Genomic DNA, 20,479 nt, shown 5'->3' with positions numbered 1-20,479 from the left:
CACTCAGCATTTCCCCTCCGACTACATCGCTAAAGGTCTTTTCATATAGATTAATCATATGAATGCCTCTGTTACGCCAAAAATATATTAGTTTGGACCCATTAAATATTATCCCATATATATGTTCCGTTACATAAATAGTTTCCTTTTCTTTTTGATTCTGCATGTCAATATGGCAAATACATGGGTGAAACAACAACCAGATGACACAGCCAAAGTGTTGTTTTCTATAATGTAAGCTACATCAAACATGTCAAAGCCCAATGATGGCAACATTACTTCAAAATTCAGTGATCCATTTGCGTTCAACACGATTACACTACTTACAGCTTAAACATAACTGCTAATAAATACCATCCTTCCATCTGGTAGCAGATATGCACCAAAATGTATTTGTCCTGTTTCGTCTTTATGGTCTGCTGTAACTTTAGATTGATATCTTCAAATGATCTTGATGGAACATTTGAAACCATCGTTTGTGCTTGCTTTTACTTTCTTGTGGTAAGCTCAAGACCAGATTGTTTACTTTGAACATTGATATTTCCGAAATTGGGGATATCGGAAATGAGATTTTGAATTGCAGTGTTTTTACTTAATGACAGAACGATCTTTTTCAAATTATTGTTACCGCATATTCAATTGACCGAATGAACTCTTCTTTGCCAGAAACCTCCATTTATATTCTGTTCATTGAAAAAATTGTCTGAGGATCTGACGCATTCTGTTTATCTGAAATGTTCCTCTGTTATATTAAAATCTCCTGTTGTTTTTCCTCTAAAGAATTTAGCAGTTGACGGATATTCTTACTCTCCTTGTCTTCCGATCCATAAAGCTCCTTTATTTAATCTGCTTGTATTTTGTCGATATGATTATTGATTGCTGTTCGGGTCTCTTGCATTTCCTTCTCAATCTGCTTCCGAGTCTCAGATAATGTCTTCAGGTTGTTTTGTCGATCTTTTATGATTTTCTCAATATTTTCGGTTACTTCTGCCAATGTCTGCTCGATTTCGAAGAATGCGTTTGATGTCTTAGCGTTATGAATGACGTCATCTAGTTTTACGATTTCATCACATTTGTTGTGACTTTGAACAATGCAGCTGATACAACAAGGGCATTCATGAGTCTTGCAGTAAATGGTGTATTTTTCATTGTGTTTGTCACAGCAATGAGATATTTTAATAACATCACTTGGTAATTTATGATAATCAGAAATTGGTATGACGGTGTGTTGTTTTGTTCCTTTAGATAAACTGTGGTGTTCCTTGCAGCTTTCACAAAGTCCTTCATCACATTCAGTACACCATATTGCCGAAAGTTTGGTAATATTGCGGAGATCACAAACACCACAATTTAAAGATGAAGTCGCCATATTACATTTGAGAATTCTTACTCTAAAAATAAAACATCATTAAAAGATCAAAAGGTCGACATTTCTTTGTTTCATAAGAAATCAACGCTCTGTATTTCTTATGTTGTTCTTATATTAATCTTTTCACATCTTTTCTAATGTAGTATTTACTTATTCTTCTGTAGCTGAATATTGCATTGATGGCTATATTTAAAGAATGTTGCCATTAGTTTAATATAATATGAATCAAATATTTAATCTGATAAACAACCCGTGAATTAATTATGTAAAAATTGTCACGTTTGATAAAATGAAATATAGGAATAAACAAGGATATGCGGTATCTATCTATGACCAAAATCCAGTACTTACACAGCACAAAACACAAAGTTTATATTAAACGCATTAAGTTGTGATATGTATAACTTTTATGTCACATCGGCTGATAATGACATGCCTATTGTATTAGCTATCACTCCAATTTATGTTGCTGTGTTTGCACCAAAAGCTTTACGGAAATACAACTTTCGGAATGTATCAATAATCTGACTTCAACATTTCATTAGGCCAAAATATTGTTAAAACATGTGAGTGTCATGCTGGTTAATTTATTTCGCAACTCCCCTCCAAGGAGTCCATAAGTTTGAGATTTCTGATTTAAAATACTCTTTCTGATCGGCGTTGGTTGTGTATTCATACGATTCCACACTGTCAAACAAAATTGAAAACCCCTCAGAGATTATTGTTGCAAATCAACGTGTCTAGAACCCTATTGTTTTCTATCTATAACCTTTTTATTCTCTTATAGACATTTTGTTGTTTATTCTTTAGTTTTCTATGTTATGTCATGTGTACTATTGTTTGTCTGTTTGTCTTTTTTTCTTTTTAAGCCATGGCGTTGTCAGTTTATGGGCTTGATTGTCCCTCTGTTGTCTTTCGTTCCTCTTTTGCAGATATTTATGATATAATCAAGCAAGTGATTATATCAACCTAATGATATATTCAATCTGAATTTATCACCCTTTTCACATTACATGGAGCATGAACATGATGAAATAGTGACCTATTTCAGCGGCTCATCCCTACCATTCATTACATAGTAAGTGCCCCCCCCCCCCTTCCCCCGAGCTAAAATAACATAGTCAAATATTGATGAAGGGGGATTCAAAAGGAAACTTTGTCCAATAATCCATAACAGAAACAGAAAACAAAGATAAAGGGATCACAACACTGAAAACACTTATATGAGATGTACGCAGTAAAATAAGCGGTAGTTGTCTATCTTTATCATGTTTATTTGTCACTACTTTCGTTTTCAATTAACGAACATGAATAAAGTTATACTTGAATTAAAGGTCTTATTGATCGACTTAGAATTGATTGAGTTCAAAACATTTGTACAAATAATTTTAGAAATAATAATTTTACCTGATTGTTACCTGTTTGTCATTGTTTGTTGTAACTAGGCTACCAGGAAGTAAACACACAACAGATCACATGACTTGTATATGTTAAACATGTCACGAGTAATATGATACAGGTATACGAACATAGTTGAAATGCGCACTTTATCAAAATATGTTTTATTGTGCATTTAAGCATGATATATACAAAATCAGTTCAAGTTAGCGTGTTTTTTTCAAATATGTTCTACTGAATGTATTTATTTCAAATAACATTTTAATCATTTATAATTAAAAATATATTTGAAGATCGGTATAGAATAATGAGGGGTCGGACAGGGTAAAAGAAGACTGAGAGGGGCGGGAGAAAGAAGAGAAGGGGCGGGAGAAAGGAGAGAGGGGACGGGAGCAAGGAGAGAAGAAGGGGTTGGAGAAAGGAGAAAAGGTGTTGAAAAGGAGACAAAAATGTTTATTTAAATTATTAAAATTTAGTTTTTACAGTGATTAAGATTTTAACACAATGTTGCCTGCTGTACCCCTATTTTTGACTGATTCACCTATTATGTATGTTTGTTTTGATCACATATCGCTGTCAATTAAATGAAATTTGATGCAATTGTCAGACAAGTAAGAGATTTACCTATCTTCAAAACCAGGTACTATTTTCTACATAGGAAAACTCCGGTACCTAGTCAGTAATATGGCTGTTGATATCCATTCTTTTGATGTGTTCGAGCTTTTGATTTTGCCATTTGATTAGGGACTTTCCTGTTTGAATTTTCTCGGAGTTTATTATTTTTGTAATTTTACTTTTTCTATGCAAAAATAAAATTTAAAAAAATGGTAGAAATTTTTGTAAACAGTGAGAACTGGAAAACATGGTCAACCGCGTCACATCCTTTGTATGACTCTGCCTGTTGTTTGAGGTTGTCCTTCTTTGTTGTTCATTATATTCGTTACAGTGTAAGCAAAGAACAAAATCCTTGCCGTTTAAATTGGTCTCAGTTTTGTCATTTTTGAAGCAATATACGGTATCGGGTTTGCTCATCGTTGAACATATATTATTGTCATGCGATGATATATATAGTCGCTTATACTCACGTCCTTAAATTCGTCCTTGTTTATATATGTCTTTTTTTTTGCCATATACCACATGTCTTTGGTTTCATATTCTATTTCAAGCGGTGGGGAACAAATAAGTTCAACTTTTGTTCTATTTAAATGTCCTGGTTAGAAGACAAAAATTACAAAGCAAGCAACCAGTGTTTTGTAGCACTGTTTAAAGCTAAAAAAATATCGTTAAAGAACTATTTTATTGAAGTGAATGAAAAACCGCTCTATAAATCATAAAGTATTGGGTTTTTTTTTGTAAATTCTAATTAACAATGATAAATAAAAACAAAATATATCTGAAGCTCTATTAAAAAAAATACACCTCCTTATAACTGACTCGTCATAGATACCACGATTTAAATTGTGTTCGACAGACGCGCGATTTGTCTACAAAAGACTCACCAGAGACGCTCGAATAAAAAAAACCAAGGTATATTTATATTTAATACCATTTGCAATGAATACGTAAAAAGAAATACACATAAGACATGTACAATATCAGAGTGAAAAGTGTGACCGTTTTCTTAAGACGGCTAGCTGTTGAGTAAGGCAAACATTTATCCTAATCTTAATGTTCATCCCCATCACTTTAATATAATGACCGTCAGTAGAATCCTTGACCAGATGGGTGTCTATTTTGCTGTGCGGCATGTATCAATGTGCAGCCAAGTTTGGTCAGAATGTCTGCTGTAAGTCTATTGTTACGTGTAAAGTGCGTGTTATGTTATTTGCACGATACGAACCCTTACATAAACTCTTTGAAATGGCCGTAGGTAGCCTGATGCAAGGATAAATTTCGGTCTCTATTCAATTTAGCCTAATTTCCAAGAGTCTCCAAATTTCCCACTCCTCGTCGTGGTCGATTTCCTTCTACAGGACCTACCTAATGCATTAATTGTTTTTTTGTCTGATGATAAACAATGTACGATTAACATAATTATAGACTAGTATAACATGTATAAATCAAAATCATTTAACTTGGGAGCTTTTTTTTTAAATCTGATTGTTTTATTGTACATTTATTTATCTTAAATAACTGTTTAGCGTTCATTCATGTAAAAAAACAACCTCATGCGATATGGTATGAATTCAGGGTGAACCGAATTCAGTGAGATAACTATCTACCAAACTTCAAATGAAGTTGATGTAGGCAATTATAGGCGATCATCCAGTCTTCAACTTTGAGAAAATCCATACTTTTTAGTCGGTTTTTAAAGCCCCCACAATGACAAATATGAAATACATAGAACACGGAGGCCCCACTCACACTATCATTTTATATGTTTAGTGGACCGTGAACTTGGGATAAAAACTCTAATTTGGCATTTAAATTACATAGATCATAACATAGGGAACATGTATGCTAAGTTTCAAGTTGATTGGACTTCAACTTCATCAAAAACCAGCTTGACTAAAAACTTTAACCTGAAATGTGCACTATCATTTTCTATGTTCAGTCAATCGTGAAATTGGGGTCAAAACTCTTAAAATAAGAAAGATAATATCATAGGGGACTTCAACTTCATCAAAAGCTACCTTGACCAAAAACTTTAACCTGAAGTGGGACGAACGAACGAATGGAAGGACAAACGAACGGACGCACAGACCAGAAAACATTATGCCCCTTTACTATCGTAGGTTGGGCATAAAAATTCAATTGAGAAAAACTAACCGCCTAATATATTATAAAACAAACTAGGTGAGAAAAATATATAACAGACATGAACAAACGACGACCACTTAATTAAGGTGACTTCCGATACTAAGGGAGATAACAACATTTTACTGATGTAAAACTGGTTCCCGTTTAAAAATTTAGGATATATCGCCTGTATATCTAGGTCACGGTAACAGTTCCGATGTCGTCTGTTGTCAACGTGTGTAAACAACTTCCAAGTTACAGCTCATCGCTCAGAAGAAAGGAAGGTTTATCATAAAGGATAAATGCATGCGTTCTTTAAAAATAAAGAATATGAATAGCTTCAGCCTGAAAGTTAACACAGTCTTAAATGATTCTCAACTTATAATATCATATGATATAAGTTTTTGAGAGTTGGAGAAATTCGGCGTCCGATCACAGACAGTGATGTTTCGTTTGACGGAACCTGGAAAGAAGGTCGACGGCTAGCTCTGATGATCACCTAGCGCAGAATATGTTCGTTAAGATGCAAAACTGTCCCCTGCGGATACTGTCTGTGAACGGAAATACGACCTTCAAGGCTTGGACCAGGAGGTGGAGGCCGTTGAGCATTTTGTCCATACCATATCGTTGTAGCTGCAGTGCATGTAACCTGCATATCATGTGTGACAGTGTAGAAACGAGGGGGAAAATGGGACTTGTGGATTTGTTATCAATTCAAAAGCTGCACATGGTAAGAGAGTTCAATTTTCTCTTTATTATATATTCTCTTTAGACTTTACACATTTTACTGGTTGGAGAAGGTGTATGGTTTCATGTCTTGAATAAATGAACCTGCCCCACACCTCTCTTTTTCTTTCTTTAATTCCCCTCTATTATGGTCTGGGGTTTATGTGGTTTGAGGGTAAAAAGCTTTATTTTGAGGGGAAGTGCTGCCCAAATTTTTTATGAAGCTGGACTTAGTAATTTTTCTGGAATTTTGCCCCTGGAAGTTATTTATCATTTTTGCAATGTACACAAAGACATCTATACATAAGGGGCTTTTTAGTTTTGCATCCAAAAGGAGAGGATTATTTTGTAAATACTTATTTGGTAGCAATTATATAACCATAAATAAAATTAGAATTGAAAAAGTAAACAATTGCAGTCACAATGATTCATTCACAAAAATAATGTTTTACAAACTCAAAATATTAGTTTTCTTTATTTTATAATCAGAATTTTCATATTAAGGTAGATTCATGGTATACCGCCATCTTGGATTGAACAATCAGTTCAATCACAGTAAAAAATCGGTCTAGTTATTTGCCTAAATCTGCAAATTTGGAGACAGATTTGTAATTTGATGGTTAGACTGTTTAATAATATAAAGAAAACTTGACAATTTATTGTATAATTTAAAATAATTAAACAAATATCATTTTATTTTGCTTTTTGAATCATTTTTTTCAAATGAGCCATTTAAGGGAAGATAACTCTTTTAGTAAAAAATTTATACTGGACAGATAGGGAATTTTTTTCTTTTTACTTGTAGCAAGAAAACAAGTTCGGTGACACCATTTTTTCTTTTTATTTTCTTAAAACATATTACAAAACCTTTCTTTTCACAATTTATTTCAAAATTCTATCTCATAGATTATTTTTTATGCACACAATTGTGTTTTTCCATTAACAATCTAACCAAATTTAGGCAATTTTCAACGACTCATAGCTTGAAAAATAGCACGGTGACCCCTACTTTTTATTATATTTTTGAAAAGAGCATATTAAAATCTTCATTCTGGCTAAGTATAAGAAAATTCTGTCTCAAAAAAGATTTACTTATGATCTACCTTAAGTCATCTTTTGCATGTGATCAGAGACCAAGTGGTCGGAAACCTTACATATTTAGTCATTTAGAATGATGTGTAGAATGCAGGATAATGCATGAAGGCAAAAAAGAAAATTAAGAAGGGGGGCACCCACCCTCATTCCACATTATTAGAAATAAATGTGAGTCTGTGATCTATAAGAATAAAGGTAAACATGAATTCACAATCATATTATATAAATATAAATTGAAAAAATCAATTGTATATTCCAAATAAAATTATGAACTCAAGTCTAAATAGTTTATAGTTTATCTAATTAACCAATACATGTGCAGACTGACATTTCATATCATATTTTTCAGGAATGATACATGCAGGAATTTGTGCCACACATTTCAACAATTTTCTTAATGGATTGAATGTACTGTCTGTGAATTCATCAGCCATACTTAAAGAAAAAGGAGAATTAAACTGGAAAGAAAATATTTGCAGTTGCAAAAGAATCCTGTAAATAAATTCAAAAGAAGAAACAGTTTTAAACATGGTTAATTTAATGAATAATTGGAAGGTAATTAAACCTTTAGTCATATAATTCATAAATTTTCCTAAGTAGATATAAAGTATAATGAGGACCATAATTATATTCATATTTGCACTTAAGCAGTCATAAAAATGAATTAACAGATCTTGGTAATAATTTCAAGTTTAGGGTCAATATTTCAAATCAATTTTGTGGTAAAGCATTGTTATATATACTTGAAGACTTTCATGTATAGAACATGACAGAATTTGTTTCAACAAAAATATTGAACTAGAATTAGTTACATATGTATAATTTATTAAATGAAATCTATATTAATGTATAATTTCAACAAATTTAATGAAACCTATTTGGTTTTGAAAGCCTTTATACATATTATTATTACAAATTTCATTGTTAACAGCCTGAGTTTCCAGTTAATTTTAAATGTAATATGTTTTAGCTATAGTTTTTGAACACTGCGTGCACTTTCATTTATATATATTTGTTATCACTTTTTTTCATTAGGTTGAAGCTAGTTATGTTGCAGAATTGCAAATGTTTGGTACTGGTTGAAACTATGAAAGTAATACAGGTAAATTTAAAGAATTTAGACTTTAACTTTATTAATAGAAAAGATATTCCCAAATGTCAAGGTGAAAGTGGACATTGTAGATTCTAAACACCCATGTGAAAGCAACAGTCTTCTATGGTGAGAGGATGCCATACTTAGCAATGCTCTTGTTATTATATGGAATATGGCTTTTTTTATCATTATTTTCACTATTTTGATATTGAACAACCAACATTGATAAAAAGTAATATAAAACTCTCACTTTTTATGAATCCTAAATTATCTGATTATATTAACTTACTTATTTAATTTTTGTTAAATTTGTTATCAATTGTAGGTCTCATGGTCATCATTTAACAGCAGGTTATTAGCAGCAGTTTTGTAGAAAAATGAAGGATGACTGTCAATGGTAAATACATACATTTTAGGATAATTACATGTAGTTACCTTTGAAAAAAACTTAGGTTCCATTTGAGACTTTTTAATCTGATAATGGTGTTTTGCAGGCATTTATAACATTTCTTTTTGAACAATATATTTAGTAGACTCAACTATAAAATGTAGGATCATGTAAACTTGTACACAGATGTCACTGACCTACATTTTCCACTTCACTGACTTTGGTTACATTAAACATCCAATTTCATATACAACAAATGTATATCTCAGCAACTAAAAGGTGTCAGATCATGCAAACTTATATATACACTCTCAGAGTCTCAGTAAGTAACTCAGCTTCCAGGCAAAAGAAGGTCACAGTGATCCACATTTTACACTATTGATTTGTACTTTATTTTATAATTTAAATACAAAGTATATTATCAAGACTGCCACTGGTTCTTATGTGCCACAATTCTGACAATGAAGATAACTATGTGATGTAGATAACTTATGTTTATTTCAAACTTGGTCACATGCTGTATATATGTAAATTTTTACCAAAAAGAACAGTTCAACTGTTTTGATTTAAGGTACACATATATGGTAAAGGTCACACCTATTAAATATACATGTATACCTTGAATTTATTTGCATTGGACCCTATAATGCTTCCTATATCATTTATATTGTCAATTATTGCATTCCAAATTGCCATTGTTCACAAAACAAAAACCACTAAAAAGGATGGCCATCATATGCAAAAGCAATATAAAATGCATACCCATCAGCTGACCTAATTATTGCAATCACTTCAAAAACCTGGCCATATATCATATTATAAAACTCTTAATGAGTACCTTTGTTAGTCAGGTATAATATAATCTTTTTAAATTGATGTTGTAATGCATGATTGGATTAATTTTGCACTCACTGAAATATTATATAGATTTAGTAGTTTATTAGTATATATTACACCTTTTCATTACAAATAAATAAATTAAACTTTCAGGTAAATGAAGCAACAGAATGTTCCCCTGGAAAATTTACGTAGAAAATTTGGGAAAGTATGAATAAGAAATTAGAGAGGCAAACAGATAACCAGAAAACAAAGATTTTGAAAGAAAAGAATTGCCACTAATAGTAATATGCTTTATCTGACTGGGAGCAACATGTACTATTCAATATGGAAGGATTGATAATTTTGACTGAGAACACAGTGAACTCTAATAATTCTATGACTATCAATAAGTACTTGACTGAATCAGAGGAGTAAACTATTTACACATTTGTAAATATAACAGTTATATGTTTGCTTGATTATTGAGGCATTCAAAATAAAGAAAGTTGAAAAACCTTTGAAAAAGTTATAATTTCATCATTTTTTGGTTATGCTACTATGACAACTGAAATATATAATGTATTATCATTATGCTTCATCAGACTTAAATCATTAATTGTGGAAAAGGTGACAAAGTCTTTTTTAATCCATTTACTTGCATGACTGTTACCTATGAATCGATAATTTAAAAAAATATATATTTGCTGATTTTCGCTAACTTCTGAGTAATTTATTTTGCTCATTTAAGACCACAGTAATGCTAATATAAGCTGCATTACAATGTATCATAATATTTGTTTACATTTACATAGAAGCCATGTGTTGTTGGTCTGAAATCATGGTATTTGATCTGCCATTGTCTGTTAGGTTGTTAATCTTGCACATCAGAACAATGCAAAAACTTGAATTTTCCAACTTCATGTCCTGTTGCCATGGTAACCGTTGTTCATAGAAACCAAAAAATTGTTCTCATTTGATTGCCTTGTGAAACTGTATTATTCTGTGTTAGTTTAACAAAGGATATGACAACATATGTCACACTTTGATCACCAATAATGAAAGATATACAAAAAACTGCTGTTGATCACTGTTTCGTTAGGGGTCACAAAAACATTTTTCGTGCAAAAAATAGTCTGGTGACCCATATTTTTTTTTATTTCTTTTTAAAGCTCATTGTTATGACCATCTTATGTCAAATTTAAAAAAATATTCATTGGACCATTTTTTTGGAAATTTAAGAAAAATAGAAATTTTTAACAAAATCTGTGGTTTTTTTTGTGGAGCAGTGTTGATGAAATTAGAGACGAAATCAATGAAAATGAATAAAACTGCCATTATTTGTGTTTTATTTACATTTTAAATAATAATTTTGTAATAAATGAAGAACAAACCCTTCAAAATACTTTCAAAGGCTTGAAAAAAATCCAGAGTTTCTACATCAGGTATGTATTTATGCATACACGTGATGTACCAACTTTGGTGACCGTTACCATGGAAACGAGTCTGGTGACATACTATTTTTAACTCAAATTTTCATAGAGGCCATTGTATAGTATATGTATGCAAATTTTAAGAAAAATTCAATGGTGAAAAAAAATTTGCTATATCTGTAGGGATCCACCTTAAATACAGGCTTTGTACTTGGAAAAGGCACTTAAAGATATGACGTTATTAAACTTGTTTGTGAGCGCTCGTCCTGCTCGTATTCTAAAGGAACAGTGGTGTTACAACACAATATAAAATCAAATTATACAAATTAGTTGAAAAGGGCTCAACTCATTCGATAGATAAAAAAATCATGACACAAAAACGTTGATTCGACGTTATTTGGTTATATATATATTCAATATTTCTAACAAACAAAAACAAAGAGCAGATCTCAGAGTACTCACAATCTATAAACATATTTTAAATTTTGATTATTTTAAATATTGTTGACACTTATGCATTCGACAGATTTTTTAACATCAGTAAACGAAGTAAGGCTTAATTTATTTAATAATATTCCAATGTCGTCAATTCGTGAATGTATAATGATTTATGTCTTTAATATATATTTGGTACAGCCGTACTTGCAACCCAAATGTTTTATCTATAGACGAATGTTATAAAGGCTGTAAGTAATTTGTAATTGGCAACAGTTTATTCATTCTGTAAAGTCGAAGAAAAGAAAGAGATTTTCATTTCAAAATAATAATTTTTAGATTGTTTGTTTTTTGTTTGCGTTATGTCCAGTCGCTATTACATAATACTGAAAGGTCAAACAAAAACAATTATTAAAATACATTACTTTTATCTGTATCACAATTATTTAATTGAACCATATTTAAAAAAAAAAAAAAAAAAATAGTGTTTGAATAAAGATTAAAATGTGCTCTTTCCATGCAAACACACATTGATGTTAAAAGGACGCTTATAGGTTAAGAACCTGAAATATTCATTTGTTTATTAACATGCCAAAAAATGTGTATCAGCATACTGTACTATAAGGATAGTTCAATAGAAAAAAAGTCCATAAAGACTGACATAATCAAACGCTATTAATCAATGGAACAACTGAAAAGCAACTGTCATATTCCTAACTTGGTAAAGGAAATGTAGTCCATGCGTTACTTTATCTTGTTATATAATTTATGCCATATCCCGTATGACCAACGGAATTAACGACGAGTACTATTAATTTATATTATACAGAGGTTGAATATTATTGTTTACATTGTTGTGATTTTTTTCATACTTCAGTACAATTATTATACAGGTTAAAATCCCATAGTTGGCCAACACAAACCTACAAAAAGATAAGGAATTTCTTTCCAATTGAATTAAATATCAAATTAGGAGCAAATGAGTGACAATTGGACATGTTATAAGAGAACAATTACAATCACTTAATATAAAACGGCTGTGTAACGTTGTCGTTCTAGATGTTACAATTACATTTTTTGTAATATAAAGTAGACAACTACAACAGACAGGCGAAGATCGAGATCTGCTCTAAATGTATTCAATGTTCCAAGGGGACTTACTCTGATCCATAAATGATATCATTATACTAGTGTTCTTAAATCATATCATCTTATGCTATGGTATTTATTTTAATTAGTTTAGTTAAGACTGAAGCTTGCCTTTTCTTTTTTGTCTAGGTTTTTATACTCATGTACTTTGCTTGTTTATTTAACTTGATCTGCTTTACTGTAAATGCCATGCATTCACTGACGTATATAAAAAGGTAACACTTTTGTATTATTTTGGACCGTCGATTTAATGCGAGATATTAATTTAACTGAACGGAATGTATGAATTTGTTGTCACGTCTGGTGAAAATGAGAACGTATGGTCTAACGCTTTATGTAGAGGGAGGTTTCACGATCTCTCCACACTAATTATTCTTGCAACAACTCATGAAGGTGTCTGTAGGTTGCCAGTTAATTGGCTGAATTTCTTGTATTTTTTTCGCGTCCTGAATATTCATGAAATCCTTAAAACTGACCTAAAAGAATCCACCAATTGATATTGCACTGCTGTTGATTTATAATTATTCGTAAGTTAACAATTTTCGTGGATGACGTGGGTACAGGGAAACCACGAATTAAAATGTTCAACGATTTTCAAATTTGCTGTATGCCGATATATAGACTTTTAGAAAACCTTAAACTATATAATCCACGAATATGCAAATTTTCCTGAATGCACAAACATTAAACCCAATAAAATAACTGAATCCATAGTTTTCGTGACCTTACAATGCAATATCTAAACGAAGACTCACTAAATGGTGTTATTCAAAACTCAAAGTGGTTTTAGATGCATTTTTTATAAGTTGTTTGTGGCTTTGAACTAGCTGTTAGTAACTGCGATTACTATCAGATGTGTACTTAACGTTTTTTTGTTTTTGGGATGTACAAGTACCCGACCACGTACACTTGTGTTTGTAGCATTTGTATTTCCATCCATCTGATGAGTTAAGCCTTTTTCAATTGATTTGTATATTTCGTTCTTATGTTGTACTGTTACACCATTGTCCAAGGTAGGAGAGAATTGGGATCCTGCCACATTGAGGAGATAACTGTATTGTATTTTAAGCTCCGACGGCATCAATTGGGGATTTGATGGTCGCAAATTAAGTTTACTGGCGACGCGTTAGCGGAGACAGTAAACGGGTATTTGCGACCATCAAATCCCCAATTGATGCCGTCGGAGCTTAAAACACAATATTGTTATCTCCATTCTAATGAAACTGACAGAAAACAACGTTAAAACATGTATTTAAAATCTGTCATATGCCGTCTGCGATTGCGCGTACGTCCCATAGCATCAATTGTCAATTGATGCCATGTAAATAAGTGACGTTATCCAATCAAAATGAACGTTACAAACGTTGTTGCATTAGAATTTGTTATGTATGTGCCTGTTCGAAGTCAGGAGCCTGTAATTCATTGGTTGTCGTTTGTTTGTGTTTTACATATTTGTTTCGTTCATTTGCATAGATAACCTTAGTAGTATTTGGCAAAACGTTTTGGAATTTTGGATCCTCAATGCTCTTCACCTTTTAACTGTTTGGCTTTATAATTATCTTGATCTGAGCGCCACTACTGAGTCGTATGTAGACGAAATGCGCGTTTAGCGTATAAAATGAAAATATTGGTACCTTTGATAACTATTTACACCGTTTGGTCGATGCCACTGTTGGTTGACGTTTCGTCCCCGATGGAATCACCAGAGATGGGTCCGATTACTTTCAATGTAATTGATTAAATTACAATTACTTTGTCATTTGTACGATTAAATTAAATTAATGATTACATCATTTCTGAAAGTGTCTGATTAAATTAATGATTACATTGGCAAAGTAATCATGATTACATCTGATTACAATGAATTAAAAAAACAAAAAAGCATTTGGAATGATGTGAATGAATTAACGTTTAATATAACTATAGTTCTTTTTAGAATGGATTTTGTTTTATATGATTTAAAATGGTAACTTCAAACTTCATCTTCCTAATAAACCAAAAATTTCACTACAGACATACGTGAACATTGTGACACCCATTACACTTTATCATCATTGATCTGAATTATTTTGACTTTCAATTGAATATGCTTTATAAGGAGTTTGTTGTTTGTCTTATGACCTCTTCCAGACTTTATATGTATTTCAAGGTGCAGTTTATGGAAGTTAATTTAAAATATGGATGAAATAAAGTTACCATATAAAAATTATGTTAACAATTATGAGAATTGTTTAAACAAATCGTTAACAAAATGCAAGTACTATAAGTCAGTGCATTTTACATGTCCAGTCCAAGTACATACAAAAATTTGCTTATTTTAAACAGGATATTTGTCCAACTTTTAATTTAGTTTGTACTAATAACATAAATTTTCACATGTTTGATTAATCTTTTATCATGTTGTGTACAGCTATACTCAATTGGAAATTGCAATAAAAAAACAAACCATGATTGGTTTCCGACTTCCATGGCCACCGTCATTTAACTCGTTAAAATTGTTTGTCCTTGTCATTTCGGGGCCTGTATAGCTGAATAAATTCTGTGTCAATTTTGTCTCTTGGGGAGAGTTGTCTCATTGGCAATAATACCTCATCTTCTATTGTATATTGTATACAAAGGTGATTTTAGGATAGCAAGGACATATTTTAAGTATGCGGTAGTGTACAATTTTGCTGTATAAATATAGTAATTATTTGGCCATATATATAGTTGATGCAATGGTGAGAGTCCATTAAAAAAAAAGAAATCTGAAAAGATTCAACAGACGATTGTTGTACATAAACAAAATTAAAAGCTTAAAAGTTGTTATTGTTGGCATTTGTTTTCTGTATCGACGAATGGCAGTAGGATCTAAATACTATAAAGTTTTGAAGATTTGATCCCTTTGACAGGCCGCTAGTCAAAAATCAACATGTGAAGATAGTTGGTAAGATAAATTCGTTACATGGTATGCTTGTGACCTAATACTATATATAGGCACTAACACATGTAACACACGTGGTGGAATGTTATCTCATCAGCAATAAAACCTCATCTTCTTATTATATATTTGCAAACCCAATTTTATAATTCTCTTCTTTATTGAATAAAGGATTTCAATAAATAAAACTAATATTAAATTATAAACGATATTGATTGTACATTTTGTATGAACCAGGTAACGGTGGTTGTTCCCCTTGTCTCAAATCAATAGAATCTAAAATCAAATGTCAAGACTGATTAATAGACAGTAAAATTATAACAATATACATTTTTCAATCTTTTGATACACTGCAGCTACTGTTAGGAAATTGTTATCAAAGATATTTAAGTTTCTTTTTGTACAAATTCACTGCTTTAAATATGAATAGCAATTGTGATCCTAGCAAAGTACCCCATATTTTCAAAAAGTGACTGAGAAAAACAAAATTTCGAACAAACTGCAAGAAACCGGTTGTATTTCTAAGGGTTACTGGATCGCCTGCTAATGTCACGTCCACATCGGGGGCGGCAGAGGCGGATTTAGGGGGCAGGGGGCCCGGCCCCCCTTTTTTGGGAAAAATTTGGTTGCTTATATAGGGAATCACTGAAGCGTGACTGGAGCAGGCCCCCTCTTAGGTCAGTCAGTGGGCCCCCACTTATTAAAATTCCTCGATCTGCCGCTGGGCGGAATAGCTTAAAGTGCATGACAATGCCTAACAAAGGTGTATATGTGCATTTCCTTTTAAGAGTTAATTCTTAACTGATATTAAGAAAATACTACTGTTAATGGTTTTATCTTGACACCATTGCAATACATGCAATGTAAGAAACTCAGAACATATAATACTGTATTCATGACATTAGGGAAACATATTTAGCTAAGATATTTCAAATTGTTTACTTTTTCTGTTATCACTTAATCATATCTGCATAATTGTTCAGTTTACTGAATATAAAAATGCTTCTCCCCTTTTATTATCAACAATCAGCATGTTTCTTTCCTTACATAAATGAATCGCCCATGGTACGGAGAGACCGTCCTTGGTAGATAACAGTTGTCGGTGTTGCTTTCCATCAGAAGAGATCAATATTACATTGTTTGATTTTCGTCCTACTACGTATATGTCACCACTACCATCTACGGTGAGGCCTCCTGGTGTCTGCAAAATGGTTTCATTTTGAAATGTCCATTGTAGTTTACCTTTAAGATCATAACATTTAACTGTGTTCTCGTTCGTATTTGTATGATAAAGTTTTTCGCCAAATGTTGCAACGTAGCAGTTAAAAGGAACTTCATCTCCGAAAATATCGCTTATTGTCTCGTCATTTAGATTGATCATTCGAATTCAATGATACAACTCTGAAAAAATTAACCCAGTTCCATCATATGTTATCCCATATAAATTACCCTTTAACGGAATAGTTTTCTTGACTTTTTCGGTTTGCATGTCAATAATGTCTATTCGCATGAAAATAGAACCACCAGATGATACAGCTTGTGTATTGTTGTCTGTAATGAATGTAACATCAAAGCATGCTAACTTTGATGATGGTAACAATACTTCAAAATCCAGAGATCCATTTGCGTTCAACACCATTACACTTCTTACGCCAAAGTCATTGTGGTTTGTATACACAATTCTTCCATCTGGAAGCAGACATGTACCAAATGTGTCTCTCTTTCTATTCGTATCAATCGTCTGTTGTAACTTAAGATTGATATTTTCAAACAATCTTGGTGATACTTTTGACACCATCATTTGAGCTTGTTTTCGCTTGTTCTTAGTAAGCTCAATATTGGTGTACTTTCAACTATTACCTTTCGAAAATTTGGGATGTCAGGAATAAAATTGATATTAAATGACAGAACTATCTGATTCATATTTTCTTTACTTGATATTGAATTAAGGTATTCAGTTTTGCCAGCGATCTCCTTTTCGATTCGTTTAATTGACAAAAATGTCTGAAGATCTGAGGCATGCTGCTTGATATCTATAATGTTCTTCTGCAATATCTCAATCTCTTGTTGCTTTTCCTCTAACGAAATAAGCAGTTGACAGATATTCTTATTCTCCCTGTCTTCCGACGCATAAAGCTCCTTTATTATATCTGCTTGTATTTTGTCGATATGATTATTGATTGCTGTTCGGGTCTCTTGTATTTCCTTCTCAATCTGCTTCCGAGTCTCAGATAATGTCTTCCGGTTGTTTTGTCGATCTTTTATGATTTTCCCTATATGTTCGGATACTTCTGCCAATGTCTGCTCGATTTCGTAGAATGCATTCGATTTCTTGACGTTATGAATGACGTCATCTAGTTTTACGATTTCATCACATTTGTTGTGACTTTGAACAATGCAGCTGATACAACAAGGACATTCATGCTTTTTGCAGTAAACGGTGTACTTTTCATTGTGTTTGTCACAGTATTGTGAACTCTTTACGACATCAAGTGGTAATTTATTATATTCGGAAATTTGTATGATGGTATGACTTTGAAGTCCTTCAGATAAATTGTGGTGTTTCTTACAGCCTTCGCAAAGTCCTTCATCACATTCAATACACCAGATCGCCGACAGTTTGGAAATATGGTGGAGATTGCATACACCACATTTCAAAGATATTGTCGCCATTATAAAGTTAAGAATGTTCACCCTAAAAATAAAATACACTTATAAGAGTGTTTATAAGAAATGGTCACTATGAATTCCTTACAGTATAGTATTCTTATATTTATTTTCCACATCTTAGGTAGTATTCAATGATTCTTCAATAGCTTTATATAATAGTAAATAGATATAGGAAAATGTGGTATGCGTGCAAATGTGAATTCTCTATCTAAGTCCCAAATTCTAAGAGTAAACAGTTAAAGGTCAAGGTACGGTCTTCAACGCGGAGCATTTACTCAAACCGAACAGCAAGCTATACAGGGTCCAAAACACTTACTAGTGTAAAACCCCTTTACTGTTTTGGCAATATTTGACATTACTCGTTACTTATACTTCCCGTCACTGGTTAATGTGTTATAGTTATTTTTGTATTCTTATCTTTCGTGTTTGCTTCTGTGTTTTGTCTCTTTATAAACAAAGGAAGATGTGGTGTGATTGCCAATGAAACAACTCTCCACAAGAGACCGAAATGACACAGAAATTAACATCTATAAGTCACCGTACGGCTTCAATCATGAGCAAAGCCCATACCGCATAGTTAGCTATACATGGTTGTTTAATGATTAAGATTATAAAACAATATTGACTGATGTACACTTATTTTTAATATTTGAACCTTTAATGTCTGTATGTTATGTGGACGCATTGTAATCAATATATATATACATGACTGTCATATAAGTAAGAGGAATAGCTAGCTATAAAACCAGGTTTAGTGCCCAACTAATACCTATAGTCAGAAATGAATACAGTTGTTGTCCAATCGTATAGTGGTTTTGAGCTTTGAGCATGATTTTGGTTTTGAAATAAAATACAATATTATTACTTACTTGTATTAATAATTGATTAAGAAAATGATGTATCGATTGATAACCAAAATGTAAACAAATCATGCTTTGTTCTTTAAATTTACCTGATAATTGCAGTATTTCATTGAGCATGTAAAGGGGCGTTCAGGAAAGTAAATACACAACTGGTAAATACACAGCTGATGACATGGCTTTATGACAGAAACATTTTAAGATAACAATCATTATGATACACATACGATTTAAACTAGTATAGTTAAAACTAAATCTGGATAGTTGGTTGTCCTTTATATATTTTGATTATATTTGAACATTTATTTATTTAGAAATCTAGTATGTATAAATATTTATTCATTTTTTATATGTTTGATATCTTTTAACATCTCACCCCTTATTTTATTGATTTTGTATTTTTACGTTGTGTCATATATCAAATTTATTTAACGTTTGAGGTTTGTACCTATTAAAACGTTTAAACCCCATTCATTTGTTTGCAACTGTCTAAATTCAAAACCATGATGCTCAGAGGTTGGCGTTGATGTGGTCCATAAGTGTTTTCCTTCTTTTGTATAGATTAGACCGTTTGTTGTCCTTATTGAATATTTCAACACTAGGCATATTGTTGGTGCCCCTTATAATTTTGATACGATATTCCCGTGCTTGCATTTCCTATCATGATTTTCTTGATAGAGGGTTACTGCTCACAAGGAAGCTATTAAATCAAGAGTTCCAAATGGTGAAGTTGAAATCATCCCTTCGTAAATTTTACGGACGCCATCACGAGTTGGTTGACCGTTATGGAATAACCATTTCACAAATGATATCGGATATGTTCCTTACGTCGTAACTACAATTCCCTTCCCTTTCATGAATTTGACCTACCGAATTAGACTATTTACCGGATTTGTAATCACATAAGCAACACGACGGGTGCCGCATGTGGAGCAGGATCTGCTTACCCTTCCGGAGCACCTGAGATCACCCCTAGTTTTTGGTGGGGTTCGTGTTGTTTATTCTTTAGTTTTCTATGTTGTGTCATGTGTATTATTGTTTTTCTGTTTGTCTTTTTCATTTTTAGCCATGGCGTTGTCAGTTTGTTTTAGATTTATGAGTTTGACTGTCCCTTTGGTATCTTTCGTCCCTCTTTTATTACCACTGGGTCGATGTCTCTGCTGGTGGACATTTTGTCCCCGAGGACATCATCCGCCCAGTAGCAAAACTACAATTGCATGAACTTACGAAGAACTAACAGGAAACTGGCTCGGACGTCGCCCAGTATAAAAAGGTCCGAAACAGACGTCACCATGGACACGGTGTCGTCTGATACGGCAGGTGTCCCCTCATCACCAGACATGACAAATATCCCAAACACGACTCATTCAGATCATCGTCCTAGTGAC

The 20,479-nt window shown here is 32.4% G+C and overlaps 1 long non-coding RNA gene across 2 annotated transcripts; it reads left to right on the top strand.

The window, feature by feature from the left end:
• The first annotated feature begins 5,608 nt into the window (after nucleotides 1-5,608).
• On the top strand, nucleotides 5,609-10,132 carry LOC139481839 (uncharacterized). 2 transcript variants are annotated; one of them, XR_011654707.1, is made up of 4 exons: nucleotides 5,609-6,736; nucleotides 7,342-7,882; nucleotides 8,363-8,429; nucleotides 8,746-10,132. It is a non-coding gene; the product is annotated as an uncharacterized lncRNA (long non-coding RNA). The 2 variants fall into 2 exon arrangements; XR_011654708.1 differs by having other exon boundaries at nucleotides 5,609-6,236; nucleotides 7,677-7,882; nucleotides 8,746-8,870.
• The last annotated feature ends 10,347 nt before the right edge of the window (nucleotides 10,133-20,479 follow it).

Source organism: Mytilus edulis, chromosome 7, assembly GCF_963676685.1.
Source record: "Mytilus edulis chromosome 7, xbMytEdul2.2, whole genome shotgun sequence".
Lineage (NCBI taxonomy): Eukaryota > Metazoa > Mollusca > Bivalvia > Mytilida > Mytilidae > Mytilus > Mytilus edulis.
The sequence above is the reverse complement of the archived record's forward strand: the minus strand, read 5'-3'. Positions and strand labels throughout refer to the sequence as shown.